This window comes from Acomys russatus, chromosome 1 (genome assembly GCF_903995435.1).
Source record: "Acomys russatus chromosome 1, mAcoRus1.1, whole genome shotgun sequence".
NCBI classification, from domain to species: domain Eukaryota; kingdom Metazoa; phylum Chordata; class Mammalia; order Rodentia; family Muridae; genus Acomys; species Acomys russatus.
In genome coordinates this window covers 11004618-11031156 of record NC_067137.1, presented here as the reverse complement: position 1 = coordinate 11031156, position 26539 = coordinate 11004618, and positions in this window count along the sequence as shown.

Here is a 26539-nt window from a genome sequence, read left to right as displayed (position 1 = left end):
AACATAATCACAGTACCTCACTGAGTCTCCCCTCCTAGGTGGTTCTACACAACGTAAAGTGGACAATTAAAACTAAGCATGTCAGGCTCTGTCATTGGTCTCCCATTTATAGACAAGAAATCTCAGGCATGGAGCTTGCTTTAAGCCATAAAGCTAGAGTGACCTTATAGCTGCCAGGCTCTTGCTGCTAAAGATGACATCCAGGGGCCCAGAAGCAGTAGCACCAAAAGGCTTATTAAAAATATGGTCTCTTACCCCATCTCAGGTCTATATTCTAATGAGATCCTTGAGGAATTGCTATATGCAAATAGTGTGCAAAGCTTGGCTCTGAACTATACTGCCTTTGGGGCAGTCAAGCAGAGATGAGCAGAAATAAGTTTATGTCACTAAAATGACACCATGAATAACCTTTTAACTAGAAAGATTTAATTTCACATGATTTTAAAAGGAGTAAGGGAATTGTTAACCTTGAGATAAATGCTTATTCAATCCCCCCAAATAATATTGCACTCCTCATAAGCAAGAGAAAATGATTATGAACATCATTAAGATCTTGGGCACATTGTTTTCTCATAATTCTATGCATCAGTCTTGGAGTCTATCAACTGATTTTTCACTAATAAAGCTATGCCAGACTCTTGCCTACTCTCCTCCCTCCTCACCTTTCCTGCCTTCCTATGTCTACTTTGGTATTCCACCATTTCCATCACTAAGAAATACAAGGCTGTCATTCCATTTCATCAGCACACCTCTCTGGCTTTAGTTCAGAATCTCTTAGGACTCAGCCTCGGCGTTTGTCCTTACCTTCCCTGAGATCAGTGTTTTTAATCCCCGCCCCCCATGACAAGATTTTGTTGTTTTCATAAGGGATTATAATTGTCATATCCTTCTAATACTTTTAGCTTGAATAATAAGATAAAATACTTTTTATTTACCTTTACAAATGTACAAAAGCCAGTAGCATGGCTGATTATTTGGTGTGGAGGTTCTTTCAGAACTCTATAGAAAGGACTCCTTACCTCCCACAGCTAAATGCTGGGAAGATATGTGTGCTTCACTTCTGCTCAGACACAGTTCTTTGATGATGATGATGATGATGATGACGACGACGACGATGACGACGATTTATTCAGACTATATCCCGACTCTTATCTCCTCTGTCAGGAGCCATAGGACCTTGCCTGACCTGCCCAAGTGGCTGAGAGGCCCTGCTGGCTGAAAGCCACAGCTGTCTGCATACTTGAGATAATTATTCTGCCTGGCTACCACAAAGATCCAGCCTGACCTTGAGAAAGAGAACATTCGGTGTATCGAGACTTCTGTATAGTCGCCCCACTCCACACCTGCTGTCCTTGGGCCTGACCCAGAAGATTTTGTAACTTTCCACTGCATTCCTTCTCACCCCCGCCCTTTCAGAAGCTTATTATAAATTTGGATACCCCCTTATAATAAACGGCCCTCGATAAGCAAGTTTTTCCTGGGCCCATGCCTCTGTTCTCGTCCATTCTTTATTCACAGGTCATGACCCTCCTCGCCACTCCACGAATAACTGAACCCGCGGGTCGGGAACATCCTCACTTGTGTCTTCCCACTCTCCTTCCCTCCCTCTTCTGCCTTATTTCCCTCCCCTGGAACTCTGACAGAAGGGGACCATACAACAGAAGGGGACCTCCTCCCCCACCATATGACCACAGCCTATTAGGTCTCATCCAGATAGCCTGCTTCCTCTTCCTCTGTGTGCCTGCCGGGCCTCCCCACCAAGAGCAAGTGATCAAATCGGGGGCACCAGAGTTTATGTTAGAGGCAGTCCCAGCTTCCTCCACAACCATGGAGAATGAGCTGTCCATTGGCTGAATCTGAACAGGAGTTCTAGGTTCATTGCATGCACTGTTCTTGGTTGGGACAGCAGTTTGTGCAGCCCTCCCCTGCCCCACCTGTCCAGATCTGCCAGCCTTGATGGTCTCCTTGTGAGGCTCCTGAACCCTCCGGGTCCTTCCATCCCCCCACTCTTCCATACGACTCTTACCTGCAGTCCAGCAGCTATTCCCAGCATCTGTCCCAATGCCCCACTGAGTGGAGACTCTCAGAGGATATCTATGTTGGTCTAGTATCCACTTATAAATGAATATATACCATGTGTGTCTTTCTGGGTCTGGTCACCTTACTCAGGATGATCATTTTAAGTTCCATCCATTTGCCTGCAAATTTCAAGATTTCTTTGTTTTTAATAGCTGAGTAGTATTCCATTATATAAACGTACTACAATTTCTTTATCCATTCTTCAGTTGAGGAACATCTAGGTTGTTTCCAGATTCTAGCTATTACAAATAAAGCTGCTATGAATGTAGTTCAGCAAATGTCCTTGTTGTATGGTGGAACATCTTTTGAGTATACGGCCAAGAGTGGTATAGCTAGATCAATTTTCTGAGAAACCACCAGATTAGTTTTCCAAAGTGGTTGTACAAGTTTGCACTCCTACCAGCAATGGAGAAGTGTTCTCCTTTCTCCACATCCTCGCCAGCATGTGCTGTCACTTGAATTTTCCATCTTAGCCACTCTGGTAGATGTAAGATCGAATCTCAGAGTGGCTTTCATTTGCATTTCCCTGCTAATTAAGGATGCTGAGCTTTTTTCAAGTGTTTCTCAGCTATTCAATGTTCCTCTGTTGAGAATTCTCTGAAGCCATTTCTAATACTGGCCTCATATAGGTGCCTCACTTCTGCCCAGACAGAATTCTTTCTTCCATCCTTTCTTTGTCTTAACTATTTCAGTAGAACATTTACCAGAACGCACTGTAATCTAAATGATCCTATGTACATACTCATCTGGCATGCGATAACCTCCCAACATGATATTTTAGTTCTTTTTCATTTTTAATCTCACAAGAATCTTCTTGAGTTACTATTCAGAAATCTTCTGACCATCCATTTATTGCTTTCTGTATTTTAAGGATACACTGTCCCTTTAGGAATCTCTTGTCCAGCATACAAAGCATCACTCTGTAATATTTAAGTTCTTATCATGTTCTTCCTTTTTATTGAAACTACTTCTAGCTATTTGCTGATGATATTGCTTGACTTTAACCTTTGTCTGTTCTGTCCCTTGCTATTTGAAGCAGACTTTTAACTGCAATGGAATTTTGCTATCTTGTATCTAATTCTACTGTTTTGTGATAATTCCTTGGGGTTCTTGTTTTATCGAATTCATAATATATTAAATTTTTTCACAGCATAAAGCACGTTTATAATCTATTTTTCCTTTCTTTGCACTGTGTTAGTTTCAGACTCTCTTCTGGATGTAATGTCCCTGTTTTTTTTCTTTGGCTACTTTACAGTGGCATAATGATTTTGTCATTTCCTTTCTTCTGCCTAAATCTCTAAAAATTCAGCATAGAAATTTCTTGACATCCATTCCATTGTACATAGAACCTGTGCTTGTATTATGCCTTCTGAGATAAAAATGGGTGTTAAATATGAGCAATACAACATAGGTGGCAGAAGATTTATTGTGGAAGCATGGGGAGAGAAGGAAGGGGTGTCCCAGGGAGGTGGGGAGAGAGAGAGAGAGAGAGAGAGAGAGAGAGAGAGAGAGAGAGAGAGAGAGAGAGAGAGAGAGAGAGAGAGAGAGAGAGAAAGAGAGAGGGAGAAAGTGAGCAACTGATGGCAGGTTTGTCCTTTTTATCCTGGGCCCCTGGTGGTGGCAGCAAGTGATGACATTAGAGGTTGCCAAGCAACTTGGAAACAGGCTTGTGAAGCTGCTTACATATATGCTAACACTAGGTGGATGTGATATTTGTTTTTCTGGTGAGCACAGAGGGCTTGAGGGGTGGAGAGTATGCTAACATAAGCACAGCCTGTAGTGAAACACACACTCATGCGCGCGCGCAAGCACATGCACGCTTTGATAATTTCTACACAAGAGTACCTAAAAGGGGGCTTCATGGATATTTTAATTATTTCCACATACATATCCTATTTCTAATGAAAGTGACCGCAGATCCCCACCTAACCCAATTTCAGATGATTTGGCACCACGCGTTGTGATGAGCAAGCTTGCTTCCATAGCATTGGAGTAAGTTAAGACTCCAACCCTGCCTTGGAGTATCGTAAAAGAATGCTAACCAATGGGCATGATCAGAGCTAACAAAATACCCTGAGCTACCCCATCTCTCTCAAAAAGTATAAAAAGTAGCTACTTAAACCCAGGTTATTGTTCTTGGTAGTTTCTGTGGATTTGTCTCTTGTGAAGTGCAAAGTAAAATCCAGTACTAGTTCTGGGTGTTATTGCCAGTGTTGCTCAAAACAAAACTCTAGACACTTAATTCCCCATGTTTCCTGATTAAGTTCAAGTGCTTCCTCTCTGTGACTCCAGCAAGGTATATCTTCTCCCTGCAATCCGAGGTTGTCAACACACAGTTGATAGAGTAGCCATGGCGGTTATAAGAAATGTCATAGGTAACACATGTGGAACCATTCTAGTGTGGCTTACCACATCATCACATAACGAAGAGAGAGGAGTCTGGTCTCCCCCTTTTCTATGAATGGCATTAACCTCATCTTGGTACCCCACCCTTGTTATCCCATCTAAACTCAGTTCTGTCCTATAATGTTTCAAAGACTGTTTTAGTTTGCTTTTTGCTGTTGTGATAAAGCACTTGCCAAGTGCAGCTTGGGGGCAGAAGGATTTGCTTTTGATTACAGGTTACAGTCTGGCATTGAGGTGATACTGGGCAGGAACTCAAGGAAGGAACCTAGAGGCAGGAACTAAAGCAGCCACCATGGAGAATCATTGCTTAGAGACTTGTTTCCAGCCTCACATTTAGCTACCTTTTTTCTTCAACCCAGGAGCACCAGCTAAGTAATACCTCAGCTCACAGTGGGCTGGAGACTCCCCCTCTGTTACTGCTCAAGAAAATGCCCTCACAAATTTGTTCACAGGCCAGTATGATGGAGACAATTCTTCATTTGAGGTTGCATCTTTCTAGTTGTTCCTAATTTGTGTCAAATTGAAAAAAACTAAACAGCACATCTACAGATAATATTCCATAAGGAGATTGGGATTCGTCATATGAATTTTTAGAATAAGTAAGTGCTCACAATATAGCATTTCCTGATGTGTATGTTGCGTCATTATGGAGAAACAGTTGAGGAACATGTTGCAATGGCAGCAACTTTGAAAAAGCACTAACCTTTAAGCTGAAAATTATTTGTTACAAAAGGGCAAACCAGAAAAAGAGAAATGAATTTCAGGTAAAGAGGAGACAGCTTCCATTCACTTCTTTATTTATTCAACATATTTTTGCTAAAAGCCTGTTCTATGCTAGGTCCTAGTCCATACCCTGGGAAATATAAACATGCAAGGAAGACAAAATATTGGTTCTACTGGTGGACACAAATAAAGAAATGTGAAGTATAATTGCAGATACTGGAAAGCGTGTAGGATAAATTCCACTAGAGTAAGAGAATATATTAACAGAGGGACTGTTTAGACAAGGGGTTTAAGTTGACCTCTCTGAAGGAACATCATTTAAGCAGAGGTCAAAATAAATGATGACTAAGGAAGGCTTCGGGTGAGCTGTGGCGTGGAAAGAGGGAAGCACAGAAATTCAATATTGCTGCCTTTTTGGAGGCAAAACTGGGAGGAGGCAGGTGTCACATACACTAAGTGATCTGACATTTACCCTGGGCTGTCAGAAGTCAATGAAACACTTAAAGAAAATGGATGTCACAGTCTTGCTCCTGCTTTAAATAGATTACCCTGGAAACGGTGAAGCTGTGTACAGAACAGATCCATAACGGAGCTGGTGGAAGGACAGGAAACCTGATGGGAGAAGACGTGGAGAGCTCTGAAGTTGTTTAGAGGGAAACAGTGAGGTTAGGCAGACAAAGTCACTCAGACTATCAGGGTCCTAACTTAAAGCCATGCTTAGGATCAAGATTCGGCCATTGCCAAGGAAGAAAACTGGGAGGAAACATGTGCTTCTCAGATGTTTACTTTGGATGTGACTGGCAAGAGGGGAAAACAAGGGCCAGTAATGCAGATGACTTCAACTCAAGAGAAGGTGGGCCCCACGCGCTGCCAAAGCACAACTCCACCGACCTGACAGGGACTGGAGTGGATCTGCACTGGTCCCTCTGTGATACTTGATTGATTTTGCTTCCACGGTATTGGAAAGACAGAAGTGATGAGGCAATTGGGGAAAAAAAACTTTCCCTTACAATTCTCTAAAAGTAAACCCTTTAAAGACGTACTCTATGGCTGGCATCTATTTTTATGTGAATATGACATCATTTTCCCATTTTCGTTGGTGCCTCCAAGATAGATTTCATCCTTCCTCACAAGGCCCTCTGATGCTCTTGCAACACTAGTGGGAGAAGTGGGAGAGATTAGCATCATCAGCCTCAGAAGGATTGGCTCCTCCCTCTATGTCTTTGTTCCCTTGGAAATGCATAATGGCTTTGGGAAATTAATTGAAATTATGTACATGATAATATGTAGGACATGGGCTTATACCTTATATTTATTCTAATGTTGGTTCAATTTAGCTAAAGTTTGGAATTAGTGTCATGCTGGCTACTTTTGTATCAATTTGATACAAGCTAGACTCATTTGGGAAGAGGGACCTGAAAACTGCCCCCACCAGTTTAGCCAGTGGGTCAAGATTATGAGGGAATTTTCTTTATTGATGACTAATATAGGAGCTCACTGTGGGCAGTGTCTTCCCTGTAGTCCTGGGTGCTATAACAAGGCAAGAGGCTGATAAAGCCGTGAGGAGCAAGTCAATAAGTAAGTAGCACTTCTCCGTGACTTCTGCATAGTTCCTGCCACTAGGTTCCTGCCCTGGACTTCCCTGGATGATAAACTACACACTATAAGCAGAAATAAACCCTTTCCTCTCTAAGTTGCTTTAAGTCATTGTCTTCATAATGGCAATAGACACATGTGGAATGGGAGAGAGGAGAAAATTGAAGAAGACACTCTAAAATCTGCAGGTGTCAAGCTAAGACATTGAGGTTATCCAAGGATTTTAAGGAGAGCAGTAATATAGTCAGAGCTTCTTACAGACGCCAAGCTAGTGCAAGAAAATTGGTTAAAAAAAAATATATGTGATCATTCAGGCAAGAAGTAATGAAATCAGACTGTGCTGAAAAGAAAGAACAATGTTCTTTTAGGATAAAGATCAGTGGTATAAATGAAAGAGAAAGGATGCTAGGGTGACTGAGAGACTGATTGTGTTCAAAAAACAAGAACATTGGAGGCAAAGCAATAAAGGAAGGGAAGAAAAACAGGGAGAGTGGGGAGGAGGGTAAAGGGAATAGAAAAGGAGGAGGGAGAAAAAAGAGAGCGATGCAGAAGGGAGAGGGAGTAGAAGGAATAAAAGGGAAAGAAAAAGAAATGGAGAAAAAGGAAGGTCATCCATTGAGCAAGCTACCTTGAATGATTCCAATTTTTTAACAAGTATCTGTGATGTGCCACATAGTATAAAAATGCGGAGTACTAAGCACAGTACTTGAATGCATGTGGATGATTCTGGCCCTCAAGGGACTTGATTCCAGAACAAAAGTTAATTAGACAAAACAACTTGAGAATTTTAATCCAAGTGTACTTTACACATGTATAAGAATGCCACAAGGAAGCCCATCATTCTGTTAATATTTGCTAATAAAAATGTTTAAGAAAATGATTCAAGATAGCTGGTGGTGGTGGCGCATGCCTTTAATCCCAGCACTTGGGAGGCAGAGGTAAGTGGATCTCTATGAGGTCAAGGCCAGCCTGGTCTACAAAGAGAGTCCAGGACACAGCCAAGGCTACACAGAGAAACCCTGTCTCAAAAAAACAAAAAGAAAGAAAGAAAGAAAGAAAGAAAGAAAGAAAGAAAGAAAGAAAGAAAGAAAATGATTCAAGGAAAGAGAGCACAGTATCCAAAAACTGGGGGTAGGGATGGAACCTATAATACCAACCTGCCGGGCAAGACAAGACATGCCTATTTGTGCAATAGTGGCATAGCTATCATGAGGATTACCAACCACTCTCTGATTGGCTTTGAGGCTCACAGCACAGGAAACAACCCATAAATCACCCAATAGCTTGTTATAGGGGAGATCATAGGTCCCTGTGGGAACTTGATGTAGTGTCAAACCAATTTCTAAATGTATATGCTTAGATGCAAAGACAAGCATCACTCTCAGCTTAGTCAGAGAAGTCATTATTTTTTGGTCGACTATGGAAAACTGTTTGGAGCCCAGGCCTGTTAAGAGAAAAATCCTTCCTGTTAAAAAGAATGTAATCTCTGGCCTGGGTGGAAAGCTAACATTACAAGTAGGTAAACCAGCTGGCCAATGGATCAACCTTAGGAAGCCAGTCTCATCTCTAGCCATGCTAAGTAAGAGACAGGCAGAAGCATTGCTTCTTTAGTGGGATAATGTGGTTTTCCTTCCCAGAATCCACACCCCTGGCATAATAGCTTACAGGACCACAGCCATGCAACTTCATACATTGACTCACTTTTTTCTTTCTTCTTCTTCTTCTTCTTCTTCTTCTTCTTCTTCTTCTTCTTCTTCTTCTTCTTTTGTTTGTTTGTTTGTTTGTTTGTTTGTTTGAGACAGGGTTTCTCTGTGTAGCCTTGGCTGTGCTGGACTCTCTTTGCAGACCAGGCTGGTCTCGAACTCTCAAAGATCTGCCTGCCTCTGCCTCCTTGTGCTGGGATAAAAGGCATGCGCCACCACACCAGGCTTCAACCTGCTTTTAGAATTGCCTAACTTGCCCTTTTCTTCTTTCTTTTCCCTAAGCATGCTTTCCTGAATTCTTTGGGCTTCTCCAACATGGTTGGCTTCTCTACTCTTCTTCCAAAGCCTCCCTTTTGGTCACATGGCTGCTTGTCCATCATGTGGCCGATCACCATGTGCTGGCTTAAATGACATAGTTTTTGTTTTTCCTTCTCTCTTTCATTCTCATCCAGGCATCTGGTCATTTAAATCGTGTTTTTTTTTTCCTGAGTTGTTTTTTTTCATGTGTATAGGTGTTTGCTAACACATATGTCCATGAGCAACATCATGCAGTGATGGAGGAGGCCAGAAGACGGCATCAGATCTTCTGTGAATGGAGTTACACACAGTTGTGAGCCACCGTGTCAGTGCTGGGAATTGAGCTCAGATCACTGCACTATCGCTCCATAAATTTATCATAAAATTTATCATAAATTTATCATTGAACAGCTGGGCATGGTGGCACATACCCGTAATCCTAGCACTGAGGGAGGCAGAGGCAGGCGGATCACTGTCAGTCACGGGCAGCCGAGGCTACACAGAGAAACCCTGTCTTGAAAAAAATTATCCTTGAGCTTCCATTTGAGTTCAATCCTAAAATCTTTTATTAATGAGACCAAGCATCCCAAGGGGAGACCCAGTTTCTCCTGTATCGGCAACCACAGAGGCATACAAAATTCCAGTAAGAGTCATTGCTGTTTAAAAAATAAAATAAAAGTGTTAAGAATAAGAATAAGCAATTGAGTGCTTAAGCCTAAACAAGACATTGATAGTGTCCGCTCCAAGGTTCAGGGAAAGGGGGTTAGAAAGAACGTAAAGCTGGAAGGCAGGGAGAAAGCTACAAAATGTCCTTTCTGGGCAATACACAGCCAAGGCCACCATGGATCTCAACAATTGCAGTGGTTGTACTGAATGGGCTCACTGACAGGCAGGCACGGGTGGAGGAGGGGCTCAGCGGACTCTACACCTCTCGCTGCTGCACCCTTTCCTGTGGGTCGAAGCATGAGAAGGAGTCACGGCTTCAGTTGGGTACTTGCCAGTCTTTGCACCAGGCTCCAGTAATTAGCCCCGACAGAGTGGTCACACAGATGGACAGCTGTGGTTAAACTAAATGGGTCACAAAACAAAATCTAAAGTAATGACTGTGGAAAGGGCCTAATGTGGAGAAGGCTGCGTTAACAGGGGTGGGAAGGAAAGAGTAACGCACAACACACTATGTACACTTATGAAACGATCAAAAACTGAGTTAGAAAAAAAAAAAAAAAGAAAGAAAGGCATACCCCCTTCAAGGATACGCAAGAGATTGCTGCTGAACAAAGGAGGGAAAGGCAGAAGATAAGGCCAAGCTTCAAAGATCATGTGAAAACTGGGAAGGAAATTTCAAGAATGTGGGCTTTACTCTTTCAGTAGTTGACGCTGTGGGTGACTTACAGGCAAAACTAGAGACAATCCCGGGGTCCCATCTGGCAATTGTAAATTTGATGTAGAGAATGATTCAAAGTCACCCACTTGATAAACCAGAAATTCTGAAAAACCGCACCCAGCCCAGGACACTCAGGTGCAAACACACTTAAATGCATTGCTGAAGTCATAAGAAAGAGAAAAACCCCCGAAGGTCCGGCAGAAAGAAAATTAAGCTGGAACAGGCATGGGAGGCAAGCTATAGTTCCACTGTAGTCCTGGGAGCTCATGATAATAAAATAGCTTTGGAATCCAGTAGCTGTGTGAGGAACCGGCGCTTAAAATGGACCCGTGAAAATGAAGCCACTACGGTATGCAAGGCCCTAGTCATGTTTATTTGGACATCACACAGGAGGGACAGCTGTGTCATATGGTAAGCATCTTTGTAACTTTTTCCCATCCTGCTTTCCGTAGTCTACTTCCTCATACTTACACAGCGGTATTCAAGGCTCCAGTTGCTCCAAGTTCTCTCCAACTCCTGCCTCTCCTTTCCTGTGTGGGGTTTGATTTCTCTCCCGCTGAGTCACGATGGGGATTTTCTCTGTTTTTCCTTGATGCATCAGACGTTTTCTCCTGTCTGTGGGCTGCCTTTCATTGCTGGGTGTTCCCCTCGTCCGTTCAAGAGAGTCTCTGTTGTCTCTGCCTACCATGGCAGTGTTTTGTCGGCATGGACAAAAACAATCTCAACGACAGTATAAACAATGCTTCTCATATGTTTTATTCTTGAAATTTTATAGTTTTGAGTCTTTATACTGAGTTGACTTTCATATATAATGTAAAATAAGAGTCCAATTTCATCAAAGTCTAGATAACTTTGTTTTTAAGAAAAATAGTACTAACTCTAGGATTCCTGAGAATTCACAATCTAATGTTTCTTTTTCTTTTTCTTCCAGATCTGAACTCAATTTCCAGGCACCTTCACTGCGTTAACTCAAGCTAAGAAATTAAAGTGACTGCAGGTTGGTTGACACAGCAGGGTGGCAGAAAGCACATAAATTCTTAAAGTTTGGTGTGTGCTACCTTGGACTATTCTCGAGTCTAGAGACAGGGTGAGAATTGCTTAGTAATACTATGCTACTTTCTTGTTGTAAGTTATCTAAAATTTTAATATTTTTTAAAAAAATCTTTTTTCCCAAAAATGCTCTGGGAAGCACAAGGACACAGTATGCACAGGTATTGTATATACTGTGAATAATATATAAGATGTGTATGAGAATTCCTGGTAACGGTTATGTGATTTATGCTTTGTAAACTGCTTAAGGGGGATGAAAAGGTGGCTCATGTGGGAAAACGTTTGTACATGATGATCTGAGTTTGGATTCCCTAAAACCAAGATTGACAAGCTGGGTACAGCTGCTAGGTCCTAGGCTAGCTGAATCAGTCAACTCCAGAGTCAATGAGAGACACCTGTTTCAACAATGTAGCAAAAGAATGAGTGAAGAGCACACTCAAGTGTTGACCTCTGCCCTCCAAGTGTGTACATACATGTGACATGCATCTACACACACACACACACCAACCACAGCAGGGACGTGAAGGGACACATACACACAAACAAAAATTAATTATTAACTAATTAATTGAAATAAAATGCTTGAAGAAACAAGGAGTAGCACTATTCTCACACCTCAGACAGCTGACCCTCTCACGTCATGTTCCTAGTGTGATGCACGTGGTCTTGCCTCCATGATACCTCCTAGGAGGCTGGGCCAGAGAATAATGACTAAGTCCAGATTTCCTTCCCTGAGATTTCCCGTACAGATGAAAGAACCTACCCTCCTCTTTGGAAGCAATTTCCTTTTTTGCACATGCATGCGCGCGCGCTTGTGTGTGTGTGTGTGTGTGTGTGTGTGTGTGTGTGTGTGTGTGTGTGTGTGTCTGTGTGTGTGTGTTGAAAGAAACTGTGAACTCTGGCTCTGCAACTTGTAAATTGTGTGACTCTGTGCAAGTTACTATTGTGGCTCACCCTCTGGCCTTCATTTATGAATCTGGGAATAGAGACATCACCGTCAGGACTCATGTAAAGGATAAATAACATGTTTGCTTTTAAGCAGATTTTATCAGTTTTCTGTGTGTCTCCATATCTTTGACTTTATCCATTATTCATAAACAAAAAGGTCCTTCTGTGGGATTGTCATTTTCTTTAGGAATGCTGTTTCTATATGAAGGGCTTTGCTGCTTTGAGTGTTTTTCGTTGCTGTTTTGATTTTGTTGCTGTTGTTGGTACCAAACATTATTCTATCATAGTCAGAGGACATGAGCTCTGTGAGAGCCGGTCTTTGGAATATATTAAGACAATTTTTTACTTAAGATTAGATTGGAATTTTAAACAGATTTTCTATACTTTTTGGAAGTGGCTTATATTTTCAAGGGACAGAAGCACACTCATGTCTCTGCATCTTTACATCTATCTGCATACCAAATTAATCCTGTTTCATGTGTAATTCAAATTCTCCATTGCCCATCTTTCTGTATTTACATCAGAGAAGCCTGTTAGATATCCTATTATGATTCTAAGTTTTTATAAATTTGTCCTTGTAATTCTGTTATTTTTTTTAAGTTTACATATTTTTAACTATGTCATTAAGCACACCTAAGAATATCCTGTTTTTCACTGTACTGCTACACATAGCCTTCACCCCCAATGTTGCTTGTAGTTTTTTGATATTTATTTTTGTATGTGTGAATGTGGATGTGGATATGCATGCGTGTATGTGTGCGCACATGTGCACACCTGTGTTATATGTGTGTAGAAAATAGAAAAACAACTTGCAGGAGACAGTTCTCTGCTTCCTTGTGTGAGTCTTGAAGGTTGATTGCAGGTCATCAGGCTTAGAGGGAAAGCACCATTACCCATCTTGTACACCCAGCGTTCTTTATAAGTTCTGTCCAAGCTGCTGTACTAAAGTGTATGTGTGGGTGTGTGCATATGTGTGCATGTCTGAGTGTTCACATGTGTGTGTTTATCCTACATGCTGTGTATCACTTTATACTAGTACTTTTTACTTGGGTATTCTCCAACATTGGGGCCTGGATTTTTTCCTGCACTTTTTACTTCCACAAACAACGTTCTGAGGAACACTCACATACACTCTTTTTCTAATTAAAATATAATTACATCATTTTGTCCCTCGGCTTTCCTTCCATAAATCCTTCCCATGCACCCCACCTTACTCTCTTGTTCTTAAATTTGTGGCCTCTATGTCATTATTTGTTGTTAATGCTCTGTCTGTATATTCCTAAACACATAAATAACCTGATCAGGCTGCATAAAGTTACTTGTGCATATATGATTTCAGGGATGGCCAGTTGGTATTCGATAACCAATTTGGGAGCTCCTCCCGAGGGAAGACTATCCCCCCACGATCAGTATTCCTTAGTTCCCTGTAGTTCTTTGTCTAAGGCTGAGGCCTCGTGAGAGTTCCCCTTTCCGTGTTAACATGACTACTGGTGTCACCCCTGTTCCGATCTTGTTTGGGCAGCCACGTTAATGAGAGGTCATGGCTGAAGCTTGTCTGATATTCCCTTGTGACTTGGAGTGGCACAGCTGATAGAACATCTGTGTGTTTCGTTGCAGTGGCTGAAGCAGTTTGCCTTCTGCATCCTTAGTCACACTGTGTTGGCCAGCTCCAGCTTTGCAAGCTGACCGCTGTTTTCTTGTTCACGTTTCTCTCTGGCTGATGACAGCTAAACACTCTTTCTTCAAGTGCTTACTCAGGGTCCTCTTCCCATGACGTGATTATTCATGGGTTTTACCCAGTTTACCCATTATCTCAAGGGTCTCACTTTTTCTTATCCATTCTAGAAACTAACATCTTTGTAAAGAATGTTTTCCACTCTTTTTCTGACTTTCAGCTTGTTTTGTCACCCTTAGTGGAATAATCCATCAATCTTATGTGGGGAACCATGGAGTTGTCCTGGCCTAGCTGCCTTGAGAGTCATGAATCATGGGTTTTTCAGGTTAGAGTCCCTGGCTCCTGGAGCACAACATGCCTTCCAGTTCCGGAGAGACCAATGCACTCCCTCAGGCAGGAAAGCCTTCATGCCACTTTGTCTTTCTCTGTATGCTCTCGTAGCAGTCATGGAAGCATGGAAGCTTGACAGGTCAACTGGTCTGACATTATTCTTGTGTTCCCTGTATAGCTTGCAAACATCAGGGTGTCATGACAACTACAAATATATTGATCCTGGCAATTGCCATTATATTCTGTTTCTGATAAAGGTATCAAAAGTCTAATTGATCTCAGTAAAATGGCTACAGCTCAGGTTTTACCATGAACCTACCATCAGGCCTGGGTTAATTCCTCAGGGGCCTATCCAGTAACTCTGGCCTGGTAAGTGGGCACAGGCACTTCCAATCGTTGTCTTAGTTTTTCCCTTTAGAAACTCTCCTACAATGCCTTTCTACACTAGACCACAAGATGTGCCCCAGTGCTTCAACCGCTGCAGTTATGGCTGGGTTCTTCCACTGAGATATTTAAGCCTTCTGACGAGCAGGAATTTCACTTAGTTTTCTTAAGGTGAATTACTAAAACGGCTTTTCTAACACATTGATGAAGCCAATAGGAGCCTGGCCAGAACTCAGATTAGGGTTATCCTGAATATACAAGATAAACTTAGAATAGACAACCCCATCACCACACATCCTCTCTTCATTCATATCTCCCTTGTGTCTTTTAACTTCAGTACTTTCCCCACGGAAAATCGTATGCACAGTCTGTAAAGTCATCTTTACATGTTTAACCAACCACCTGCTATAATGAACAGTATGTTTTCTTGACTGTTGACATCATACAGGGGCAGGGTTGATATTTGTAAGTTGATTCAGTATACGACAGCCTTACCGAACTGTATTTTGTTTTGTTTTTAAGAGAGTTATCTTCAGCAAAACAAAACAAAACAGAGGCTGGAGAGATGGCTCAGAGGTTAAGAGCACTGGCTGCTCTTCCAAAGGTCCTGAGTTCAATTCCCAGCAACCACATGGTGGCTCATAACCATCTATGAGATCTGGTGCCCTCTTCTGGTGTACATGCAGGGAAAACACTGTGTACATATGATAAATAAATAAATCTTTTTTTTAAAAAACTGAAAGAGTCCTTAGCGCATGGAGACTCCCCATATATATGCCTCCATCCTCACACGTGCATGGCCTCATCCTTATAAACTTCCACAAGAAATAACATTTCCTCAATTCAAGGCTGTACATTGACACACAGTTATCCACAGAATCCCAGACCTTGTTGGGGGTGCTCTGTTGGCACAGCACATTTGTGGGCTCAAATACCATGTAGCAACAGACATCTGTCTACAATGGCAGCATCATGCAGTCTTTTCACTGCCCTAACCGTCATTGCATGATACCCTGCCTCCCTTCCTCAGGCTCTTCCCTGGCCACCACTGACCTTTCAGCTGCCACGGGGTCCTTTTTCATATGATGAGGTGGGCTTTCATTATATGTGCCCCTCTTTTGCCACCAGTCCATTCATTACAGTTTCTATTCCTTCATGAATATCTGCAAGTTCCCAAAATACATTTACTGTGTAAAAGTCTTTCTAACTCTTCTATTCTCTCCACTTAATGGGCACCAACTCTTACTCATTAATAACTTGAGTCAGGTAATTTTTCCTCTAATGCACAATTTTCTTTTATAACATATGCTTATTATGAGCTCATTTTCACCAAGGGTCCTAGGGTCTAGGATTTCTCAAGGGCTTAAGTTTATTTAACTATCGGTGTAGAGAAGGTAACATCAATGCTTGTTTCCCTGAGGATCTCAGACATGCCTGAAATAGTTTACCTGTGAATTTTCAACATGCTTTTTTTTTTCACTAATGCAAGAGTGAAACAAGCTGTATTCTGGGTTTTATTTCTCATCAAAGATTGTCTTATGCTCACTTAGAGCTTACAATGCCTAGAAAACTTCATTGTTTGCCCCAGTCCTTTCTATGAATGAGGTTCAATTCTATGTGTGTGTCTTATGTCAATGCAAGTCTTGAAATCCCAGAAGCCTATGTCTTTATTTCTTATTCTCCTGTGGCTCTAGCATTGGGCTTCCTCTTTATTTTATTCTTGCATATTTCATTTGTAAACCCAAGTTTTCCCACTATTTTGGTTTTAAAAGAAGGATTATACTCAGTAGGGCACATTCACTGGTCATATTAGAGGTCCCCTTCTCCATCAATTTGCTCAATGTGGTGGCTCTGACTTCAGTCTTGGTGCCTTTTTAATGCAGCAGCTAAGAAACTCTACAAAAAGAGACTTTTATAATACTCTGGCCATTCCTTCCCTTTAGGTCTCAAAGAACTTCTTTTTCCAAGGCAGACACCCTCCACTGGGTGGCTTAGATATAAAGAGATCCAAGGTAAAAGCAGGATGCACTTGCTTTCCTTTGCTTCTTGCTGAGCAAGTCTGTGGCTGCTGCCACTCTGCCTGACAGCAGACTTCAGCCTTCTAGTGCGGACTCAATGTCCATGGCCCTCCTGGGGATGGTCAGCACTTGGATGGAACACTGAGGCATCTGGATTTGTGGAGTGAGAAACTCCCGGGTTCTCTGGTGTGCAGGCAGCCATTGTTGGACTACTTACGCACCTATCAAGCAAGCGGATCTAATAAATCCTCTTTTGCTATCCATACACACCCAACTGGTTTTATTCTTCTAGAATACCTTCCCTGACTTGTCAAGCTTAAAGCTACACTTGGAGAAAAGCAAAGCCAAGTAGTTCAGGTGGCTCCACCTTAAGGCTTCCTGAATTCTGTGGATCTGAGTTGCTAAGCGCTCCTTACTTCCTAAGTTATTCACTCCCTTCAGAAACGACAGCTCTACACAGAGAGTTATACTGTCCTTTAAATCCAAAAATATATCTGCCTTGGCTCACTTAGAGACACTTTCATTAAGTTTTCTACATAATGCCTGGATATTTCCATTTCCTTTCTGCGAAGTTACTTGCCTAATTAAAAGCACTTCATGATCTAAAACTGAGGCACTGTGCTTCACAGAAGATCCAATTAAACCACTGCTTGGGACGTTTTGTTACAAAGACGATCAGAAATAAAAATAAAGATGTAACTTCATGCATGCAAGCAAGTGCCATTGCTTTCAACATTCCTCTCCAATGTGACGCCCTCGGTCACTACACAGAGGAACTTATATAAGGCGACATATTTTCAGTTATGTGTATCTCTGCATAGGCTTTCTTCCTAAGAAAGCCTTTGTTCATCAAGTAAGAAAAAAATTACATAGTATGCCTGCCATATAGTATATATGCTTGCACGTCTAATGCCTAACCTTGAAATTCAAGTTGCAGTGTGTAATGGCCAAAGACAACAGTAAGCTGGAGTGCGAAGTTAGTGGTATAGGAAGAAGTGAGTACAATGTGGGTGGCTCACTCTGTAAATATGAGTCCTTTAGGATTGAGTCTTAGAGCAGACCATTCATATTTCAAAAAAATACCCAGTAGCTTTGCCATTTATGTAACAGACTGCTTATCTTCAACCTTTCAGAGGTTTCTAATGATGCCATTTTAATATGGAAAATGGGAATTCTATGGGTTCATCATCTCGAGAGAATCACTATGTATGGTGGTGAGATCAAATGTGATATTGCGTGTATTTCCTGTCTCCTGTCCTTTAAAAGACTTAAGCTCATTGTCTTCTTCAAGTATTCAGCACATCTTACTATCACCACTCAGTGGAGAAATTACAGGAAATTACAAGTTAACTCAAGCTTTTTTTTTCTATTTGTTTGTTTGTCTACTTCATTGATTAATTAATTAATTTGCTTTACGTCCTGATCATAATTTTCCCTCCCTCTTCTGCTCTCAGTCAGTCCCTTCACCTCCCCTCCCCCTATGCCTCCCTCACTTTCTCCTCTGAGCAGGAGAGCCTCCCATGGATATCACCCCACCTTGGCATATCCAGTTGTAGTAAGGCTGGATGCATCTTCTTCAATGCAGTCTAGAAATGGCAACGCAGTTAGGGGAAAGGGATCCAAAGGCAAGCAACAGAGTCAGAGACAGCCCCTGCTCCCGCTGGTAGAGGTCCTAGATAAGGACCAAGCTGCATATCTGTTACATACATGTGGGGGCCTAGGTCTGTCCCATGCATGCTCTCTGAGTGGTAGATCCATCTCTGTGAGCCCCGATGGGCCCAGGTGAGTTGGTTCTGTACATTTCTTGTGGTGTCTGTGACCCGTTTGACTCCTTCAATCCTTCCCCCTCCCCCCATCCAAAAGATTCCCTGAGCTCTGCCTAATATTTGCCTATGGGTCTCTGCATCTGTTTTCATCAGCCACTGGGTGAATCTAGTGAGATAACAGCCATACTAGCCTCCTGTCTATAAGTATAGCAGAATATTAATAGTGTCAGATGTGGGCTCTCTCTCATGGCATGGGACTCAAGGTGGGCCAGTCATTGGTTGACCGTTCTCTCACTTTCTGCTCTCTCTTTATCCCTGCACCTCTTAATAAGTAGGAAAAATTATGTGTTGAAGGTTTTGTGCCTGGGTTGGTGTCCTCATCCCTCCATTGGAAGTCTTGCCTGGTTACAGGAGGTGGCCATTTCAGGTCCCATATTCCCTACTGCTATAAATTTCAGCTAGGGTCACCCTCATAGATTCCTGGGAAATTCCATTGTCCTAGATTTCTCACTTGGCCCTGAGCTACCTTCCCCTACTGATTCCAGTCCTCTTTCCTGCTATCCTCCCCACACATGATCCTTCATGTTCCTCTTCCCATCCGCTCTCCTGTCTACTTCCCTCCTTCCGTCCATCCCAGATGTTTGTTTTATTTTCCCTTCTCAGTGAGCTGAGCCATGCCTTTATCTTGCCCACCTCTGTACTTTAGATAAGAATGCCAGTGCTCACCAGAATAATATATTCTTACTACAGCCGCCAAGGGCTCCTAACAACAGCCCTGGGTTCATGTTTCCTCTTAGCTGAAGTACAAAATCCCCAAAACAAAAACAAAACAAAACAAATATATGAATCTTAAGGTCAAGGTCATATGCAAGTCTTGGGTTGGGAGAGGCTGGTCACCTCTGTGTTCCTCTATTCTCTTTTGTTGCCTCACCACTTGATTTTTATTTCCTTTTATATCTCCCCTATTTCTTATGGCATCGCCAGTCTATTAATAATTCCCCCCCGCCAAAAAAATAAAGAGATTATGATGAAAATACAGTGTATGAAATTCTCAAAGAATACACAAAAGTATTATTTTTCAATTAATTCTTTGTTTTAAAATACACAGTACATTGTAGTTAACTAGTGTGCTGTGCACACCAGAAATTCCTACTCTTCTCTAAAAATAACTTGATCAAATGAGTGGTTTTTTTTTTTTAATTTACCAGGGACCAATTTTTAAAACTATACAACAATGGATGGCCACACATACATGAGTATATAGGCATCATATACTTTTATTCTTTTTAAGAGAAATAAAGAAGTGAATATAGAAGAAGAACTTGATCTGAAAGGAGCTTGGGAGAGGGCATGAATATGATCAAAATACACTGTATGAAATTCTCAAAGAACTAATAAAAATTAGTGCTTTTACAAGAATGAAATAATGTTTAAGGTAATGTTTTACCTTAAATTAAACTGTAACATGTATACATGGTCTCATAAATATGCATAATTTTTATATTCATAATATAAAAAGTAGACTACAGAAAGTAAATTGTGTTTAAAAATCAGTCTGACTCAACAGTTCTTAATGCTGACACACCAAACCCATATTCTTTTGCCTAAAACAATAATAAAAAGTGTTTTGCTCCCCTACAGCTGTGTTGCTCAATTCTAAAAGAATGACCCCTTGTGCACACTTTTTGATGGTATAGAGATTCTCATTGTTGATTTGGCAAATGAAAAGCATGACATTCACTATAAATAAAACAAAAATATTATATGCAGATGAAATGCAAGGCAATAAAACTTCTAATCTCAGTAACATGCCAGAGTTCAACATCCAAGTGACTTTTTATCTCCTTCAACACTGTCCACTCGGAGTACGTATTCACTTACTTTCACAGGCAACGCTGTCTTTACTTAGAGCACCATCGGAGTGTCTCTTTCAGAGTTCTTTCCAGAACATTGTGTCCTTTGTGTAATTGTATTTTATTTTGTTGAGACACAATCTCACTGTGCATCCCAGTTTGGCCTTGAACTGACAATACTTCTGCCTCAACCTCCTGAGTGCTACAATTATAGGCACCTGTAATAAATGTTGTGTGTGTGTGTGTGTGTGTGTGTGTGTGTGTGTGTGTGTGTGCGTGTGTGTGTCTGTGCGTGTGTTCTTATAACAAATAATTACCATGAAAGAGCTATTCTCATTCCTTTTTTAAATTATTTTGCATTAAATCATAATATAATTACATCATTTTTCCCCTTCCTTTTCCTCCCTACAACTCCCCATGCACCCCCCTATTCTCTCTCAGATTCATGTCCTCCCTAAGGACTAGCTTTCATGGTACCAGTAAGCATCATGCAACCATCCATCCAAGAGAGGGAAGCAAACAGTAGTCCTCCTGAGCTAAGATGTCTATGAACCATGACTTATGAATCTATGGACCATCACCAGCATGGCAAGATAACCCTAGGAATGCAGTTGTGGCACAGATATCTTGGCAGTAACCGTTAGCTGAACCTAGGACCCATTCAACAAGAGGGAAATCATGTCTGGTACTAGAAACCTAGCAAGCTACCCAGAGCTCATGAAGTCATGGACCTTGGAGATCAACCTACAACTGCCACTTTACCAAATCAGCACTACTGCTAAATACATCCTAAATATTTATCCTTATGCCCACAGATAAATGTCATTCTCACTTCTCAGCAAAGAGACTTCTCTTTGCAACAGATGGAGAATATCACAGAAAATCAAAACTGATAAAAATGCAGAGAACAGAAATCATGTGTTCCCCAGTCCCAACTGATAAGACTACAACACAATTACACTTATTTTCAAGTGATGTATAAAAATTAAACATATTGACAAGACACATGTTTGCATTGTGTTAAGCTTTGTAAGCACATTTAGTTCCTCAAATATTTATCACTTCTTTATGGTAAAACATTCAAAATCATCCCTTCTGGATGTGTGAGATGTACAGTGCACAGTAGTTTCCTAAAGCCACTATACTACGAATAGCCCAGAAGAACTTCTCACTCCCACCCAACTTACTAAATAAGTGTTCAAGTTGGGTAATATATTTAGTTTTATCAAATGTTAGATGGTGAGATTGTGAGTTATTGGGGGCATTTTACTAGAATTTCTTACAAACTGACACTGATTCTGTGATTAAATTTCAAAGGAGTTGAGACAGGAAAATAGCAACAAAAGAAGATCCTTTCCTGCTCACTCCTAAGGGCAACACCACTCAATAACATCTTATTATTGCTGTGTTTAATGTGGAAAATTAGACTTTCTCATGGTTTATTGTTCATTCTCTTCTGACATCTTGAAGAAAATTTCTGGAAATATTTCTATCTTGGAGTTGAATAAGATAAATCTTTTTTTGGTATTTTTGAAACAAGGTTTCTCTGTGTAACCTTGGCTGTCCTGGACTTACTTTGTAGACTAGGCTGGCCTTGAACTCACAGACATCTGCCTGTCTCTGCCTCCCTGCGTGCTGGACTTACAGGTGTGCACCACCACATCCTGCTAAGACAACTTTTAAAATCTGCTTCAAAATAGACTTGAACACTATTCAATAAAACTAAATGTCTTCAGAGCAGCCTCGAGTATAATTACTCAGGTTTTATTTGCTTTGGCAAGGTATTCTTGATCTCATAAGTTATTCAATTTTGTAAAAATTTCAGGTATTTTATTAAGTTCCTTCAAAGCTTATGAGTATGTCAAAAGTTGTGCAGAAACTTCAAAGTTCTTCCTCTAAAGAATACTGACCATGTTGGCCCATTTAAGGTTTATAAGTCCATGAAAGTATGTTCTGACCAAATTTGGTATGTTTCATATTTGGGAGACCATGTCCACTTTATTAACGTTTGCTAAACCATACTGAACAAAAATTGCACATGTTCAAGCTTCACATGTACAATATACATATGTGTGTATGTGTCTGTACACTATTTATAATGTATTCCTATATAATATATGTGTATAATACATACTGTATAATGTATGTATACAGTATATACATAATGAAATTTCAAACAAGTTTATTAACATATCTGTCCTCACAGTTACTTGTGATAAAATACTCCAAGCCCACCATGATTTATAATGCAGTATTGCTACTATGGCCCCACGGCTGTACATCAAACCTTTTAAGCTTCTTATTTTTATAATGCTCCCTTGACTTGAGCAGAGAGTTGAGTGAAAGCATGAAGAGTGGTGCTTTGGAGCGAAGGAGCATCGACCCCAGCTACCTGCAAATGCATCAGTAGTGTTGATCAAACTCTACAGCCTATGGGAACTAAGTGCTATGGAATTGGACTGCAGTCAAGATGCCTCACCAGAGATCTGAAGGGGAATCTAGAAATACCTCCAACTAATACTTACAGTCTAGTTCTTTCTTTAGGCTCTGACCCATTCTCTGTACCCTAAATCTCTCTGGAAAATTCTGGAACACTAGATGAACAGCAAACCTGATGAAGTATTCGGTTCCAACGGTCACAGCCAGAAACCCGAAAACATGAAAGAAGTCATGAAGATGATGAATGATCCCAGCACATTTTGCCTCTATACGCTCCAGCTACTAACTGTAGACATGCATGTCATAGCCTGAAGTGTAACCTATCTCATGTGGAAACACAAGCACACATATATGGTGGGGCAGGCTGTGAGGTAAATTTTTTTTCATCCCTCCTGCTCATCTGTATTTTCTCATTATTATAAAATGAACGCAAAGAACCACTACATTAGTCGGAGCTGTGCTCCTATAGCAAATACCTGAGACTCAAGGAATGGAGGAAAAGCTGCCTTGACTCACAGTTTCAGAGGTTTCAATCTATAGCTGCTGTGGTGAAGCAGAGCATGACAGGAGAAACAGAAAAAGCAGACGAAACTTATTCACATTGCAGCCAGGAAGCCGGGGCAGGGCCAGGTCCTGTTATCCCATTGGAGAACAAGCCATGGTCACCTGACTCCCTTCTTTAGGCCTCACTCCCTAATGCTTCCACTGTCTCCAGGGAGCTCCACAGACTGGTGACCCAGACTTATGCATGCAGGCCTTTGGGGACCATTAAAATGAAACCCTAGCAACATGATAATTTTAACTCTGAAGAAAATAAAACACTATGGATCCACGTGCAAAAGTGCAAACGTAGCACCAATACAGGTCCCTTCTGCTAACCAATTGTTCTTTCCTGGATGGAACAATGCTGACAGCCAGGGTTCTACACAACAGTACAAAAAAAAATCCAGTTCAGTCAACCATCCATAGAAAAACTCATTAAAAGAATCATTCATTATTCTGAATTTAAGGACATTTTAATCTGTGAAGCTAGAAAAACAATGCAAATAAAAATACACATTCTGCATTGCTTTCATCATTCATTTCTGTCTGAGTTCACTAAAAATAGATTTTTTTCCTATTGTTTTGTGCTCAGAAAAAATTAAGACTCTTCTTCTCATCACGCTGTCAAGAAGCAGTGTGGACATGAAGTCTGCCAACCTTGAAAACTGGTACAATGACTCCCAGAAACAGTAGGCCAGAATTTTTCTCTGTTTCCCAACTGTGCTCTCATTGTTCAGTGTTACAACGTTCTTTGGGATGTAAACAGGATGAAGGACCACATTCATTCCCCGTAAGTTACAGGAAAGGGGGAATAGCAATAAGCTTTTGCAAAGGACACAGTAAAAAGAAAGTACTTTTGAGTGAATTGCCATGGGGGAAAAAATTGCAGTATGTGAGAACTTCTGTTTGACAGTTTTTGACTTGAAAATTATAAGGTATCCATGTTATTTCTTAAGGCATTCATTTTCTTCAAATTAGACATTGGTTCGAATACTCTTTTTAAATGTCACTGCTTGGAGGTATGCATTTTCTAGGTGGGAAAAGAACACACTAAAGCATGGCCAGGCATTGTCCCTGAGCTTAATGGCATCCATTAGCCTTAGACTCTGAATTTAATGTAAAGAATTTTAGAGAACTTTTCAGAGCATCATGGTGAGAGAAGAGGTGGGAGGGTAGGTGGAGGATAAGGAAGGATAAATAGGACATTCTGTTTCTGGATATTATTTTTGCAGCTTTTTCAAAAGAAATTATTTTAGTTTATTCTTAGCTTTAAAACCAACATTTGGAAAATGTACACGGTTGTTGAATGCAGCACAGAACTTCAGACCAATATATTATCACCCTTTATAATATAGTGAAATCAAGTATCTGTAAAAAAAAAAAAAAAAACTTTTTTTAATTTAAAAACCTGATGATTTTTCAGGCCACTAAGTCCAAGCACAGTGGGCACAATGTCGACTGGTGTTACTCCTGTGTTGATGTTGCGTAAATACATGGTAGATGTTGAAATTACTCTTCAACTGACCTTGTGAATTTGTCCTCTATTGTCCACTGAGAAGTACCTAATCATGTGGTTCTTAGAAACAAATGTCTTTCTCTGGTTGTTTACAGATCAGCATGTCAGGGTTAAAAGGATGAGAAGAGCTAGGTGACATCATGTTCAGTTTGAAGTTGAACATGGAAGGAAACCTAAGTCAGCCCCAGCTCAACTGGGCTTGGAATTAAGTTCTCCAAGAGCTCTCGATAAATGCCCCTCCCAGGAACACCTTGATTGCAGTCTCATGAGAACCTGAGGGGAAGATGCTGTTGAGCCATATTTCCTCTGAATGTTTAACCCACAGAACCATGAGATAATGACTGGATATAATCCGATACAGTCAATAAAAACCAAATGCATCCATGTGGTGAGGGAAGCATCCAGCCAGTCACAGGACACAATCCTAGACTGTGTGAATCTCAAGTTCATAGCCTTGGGCAGTGCCTGATATTATAAACCACCACACCACCAAGCAGATGGGCACACAGCACCATTTATTGTCACTGTCTTGGGTTCCCCAGTGCCAACTGTTCCCTGTTATGTGATCAAGGGCACGGATGAAGCTAAGTCATCAGAGACTCTCACAGTGTCCCACATCAGACACTCAGCCACATGCTCATAGGCTTCAAGTCTCTGCCACTGGCTACCTGAGGAACCCACAATATACTCTTCACGTTGAATTAGACCAACAGTTAGTGTGTTGCACAGAAACAACTGCAGGTAGGAATGCATTTTAAGATTTCTTTTATTAATTGAAAATAGATTTATTTAAGACAAGATATTCAGATTACACTTTGCCTTCCTCCAGCTCTGCTTAGATTTCCCCCACCCATACATATGCAAAGGACCTGTAAGGAAGGGGAAATCCCTGACAAAACATTATAAGACAATTGAGTTCATTTTGTGCTGGCCATCCACATAAGAGTAATTTATATACCCAGTATGACTCCCTTCAAGAAAACTAAATTTTCATTTGCAAGTGGTTATCAATTGGAAATAGCTTCTGGGCTATCGGTGTGGGCTTGGATCCATTTCTCCTCTTATATGTGGGTGTTAGCTGTTAAGCCTTTGATAAGCAAGCTACAATTCATGTAACCACAGAAGTTGGGTATAGAGTAAGGGAATAGAGTAGAGTAATGAATCTCCCTAGGAAGGAAAACAAATAAATAGCTATGGACAGACAAAAGCTGGAGACAAGAACAGAAGGTTCAAGTAGGGAGGATGGTAGAAGGGGGTGATGAAGGAAGGAATATGGAGAGGGAGAGCTAAAACTAAGGGCCATTTGAGAGGTTGTGTGAAAAACAAATCCAGTAGAAGCATCCAAAAATATACACATGTGTGGAGGCACCAAGTAACAGGGAGATGGAGCCCCAAATGGATGTCTCTTGTCACCAAGTGAAGCTTCCAGTGCCAGGAATGGGTTACATCTAATTGAGTTGTTGGCCATAGGGGCTCTATGGAAACCTCCAAACAACCCAGGGTACTGCCAAGGCCATTGTTTGCTCTCTACAATCTGACAGTAAGGCCATATCGATGAAGACAACTCACTGAACACAGAGAAGCCATGCTGCTGTACCTAGAGCCTTTATCCCTATGCCTTGAAGGTATTCTCTATGCTACCAGAAGAGAAAGGTAAACACAAATCCTGCGGCACAATGATGACCTGTCCACAAGGTATCCTGATGTAATAGCAGCACAAAGCTTGTTGGAGCAGCCAAACAATTGTCTAATTGAATTTAAGGCCCACACCATGAGATGTAATCCATCCCTGAGAGAGGAAGTGGACACAAGCTCATACCCCTAACTCA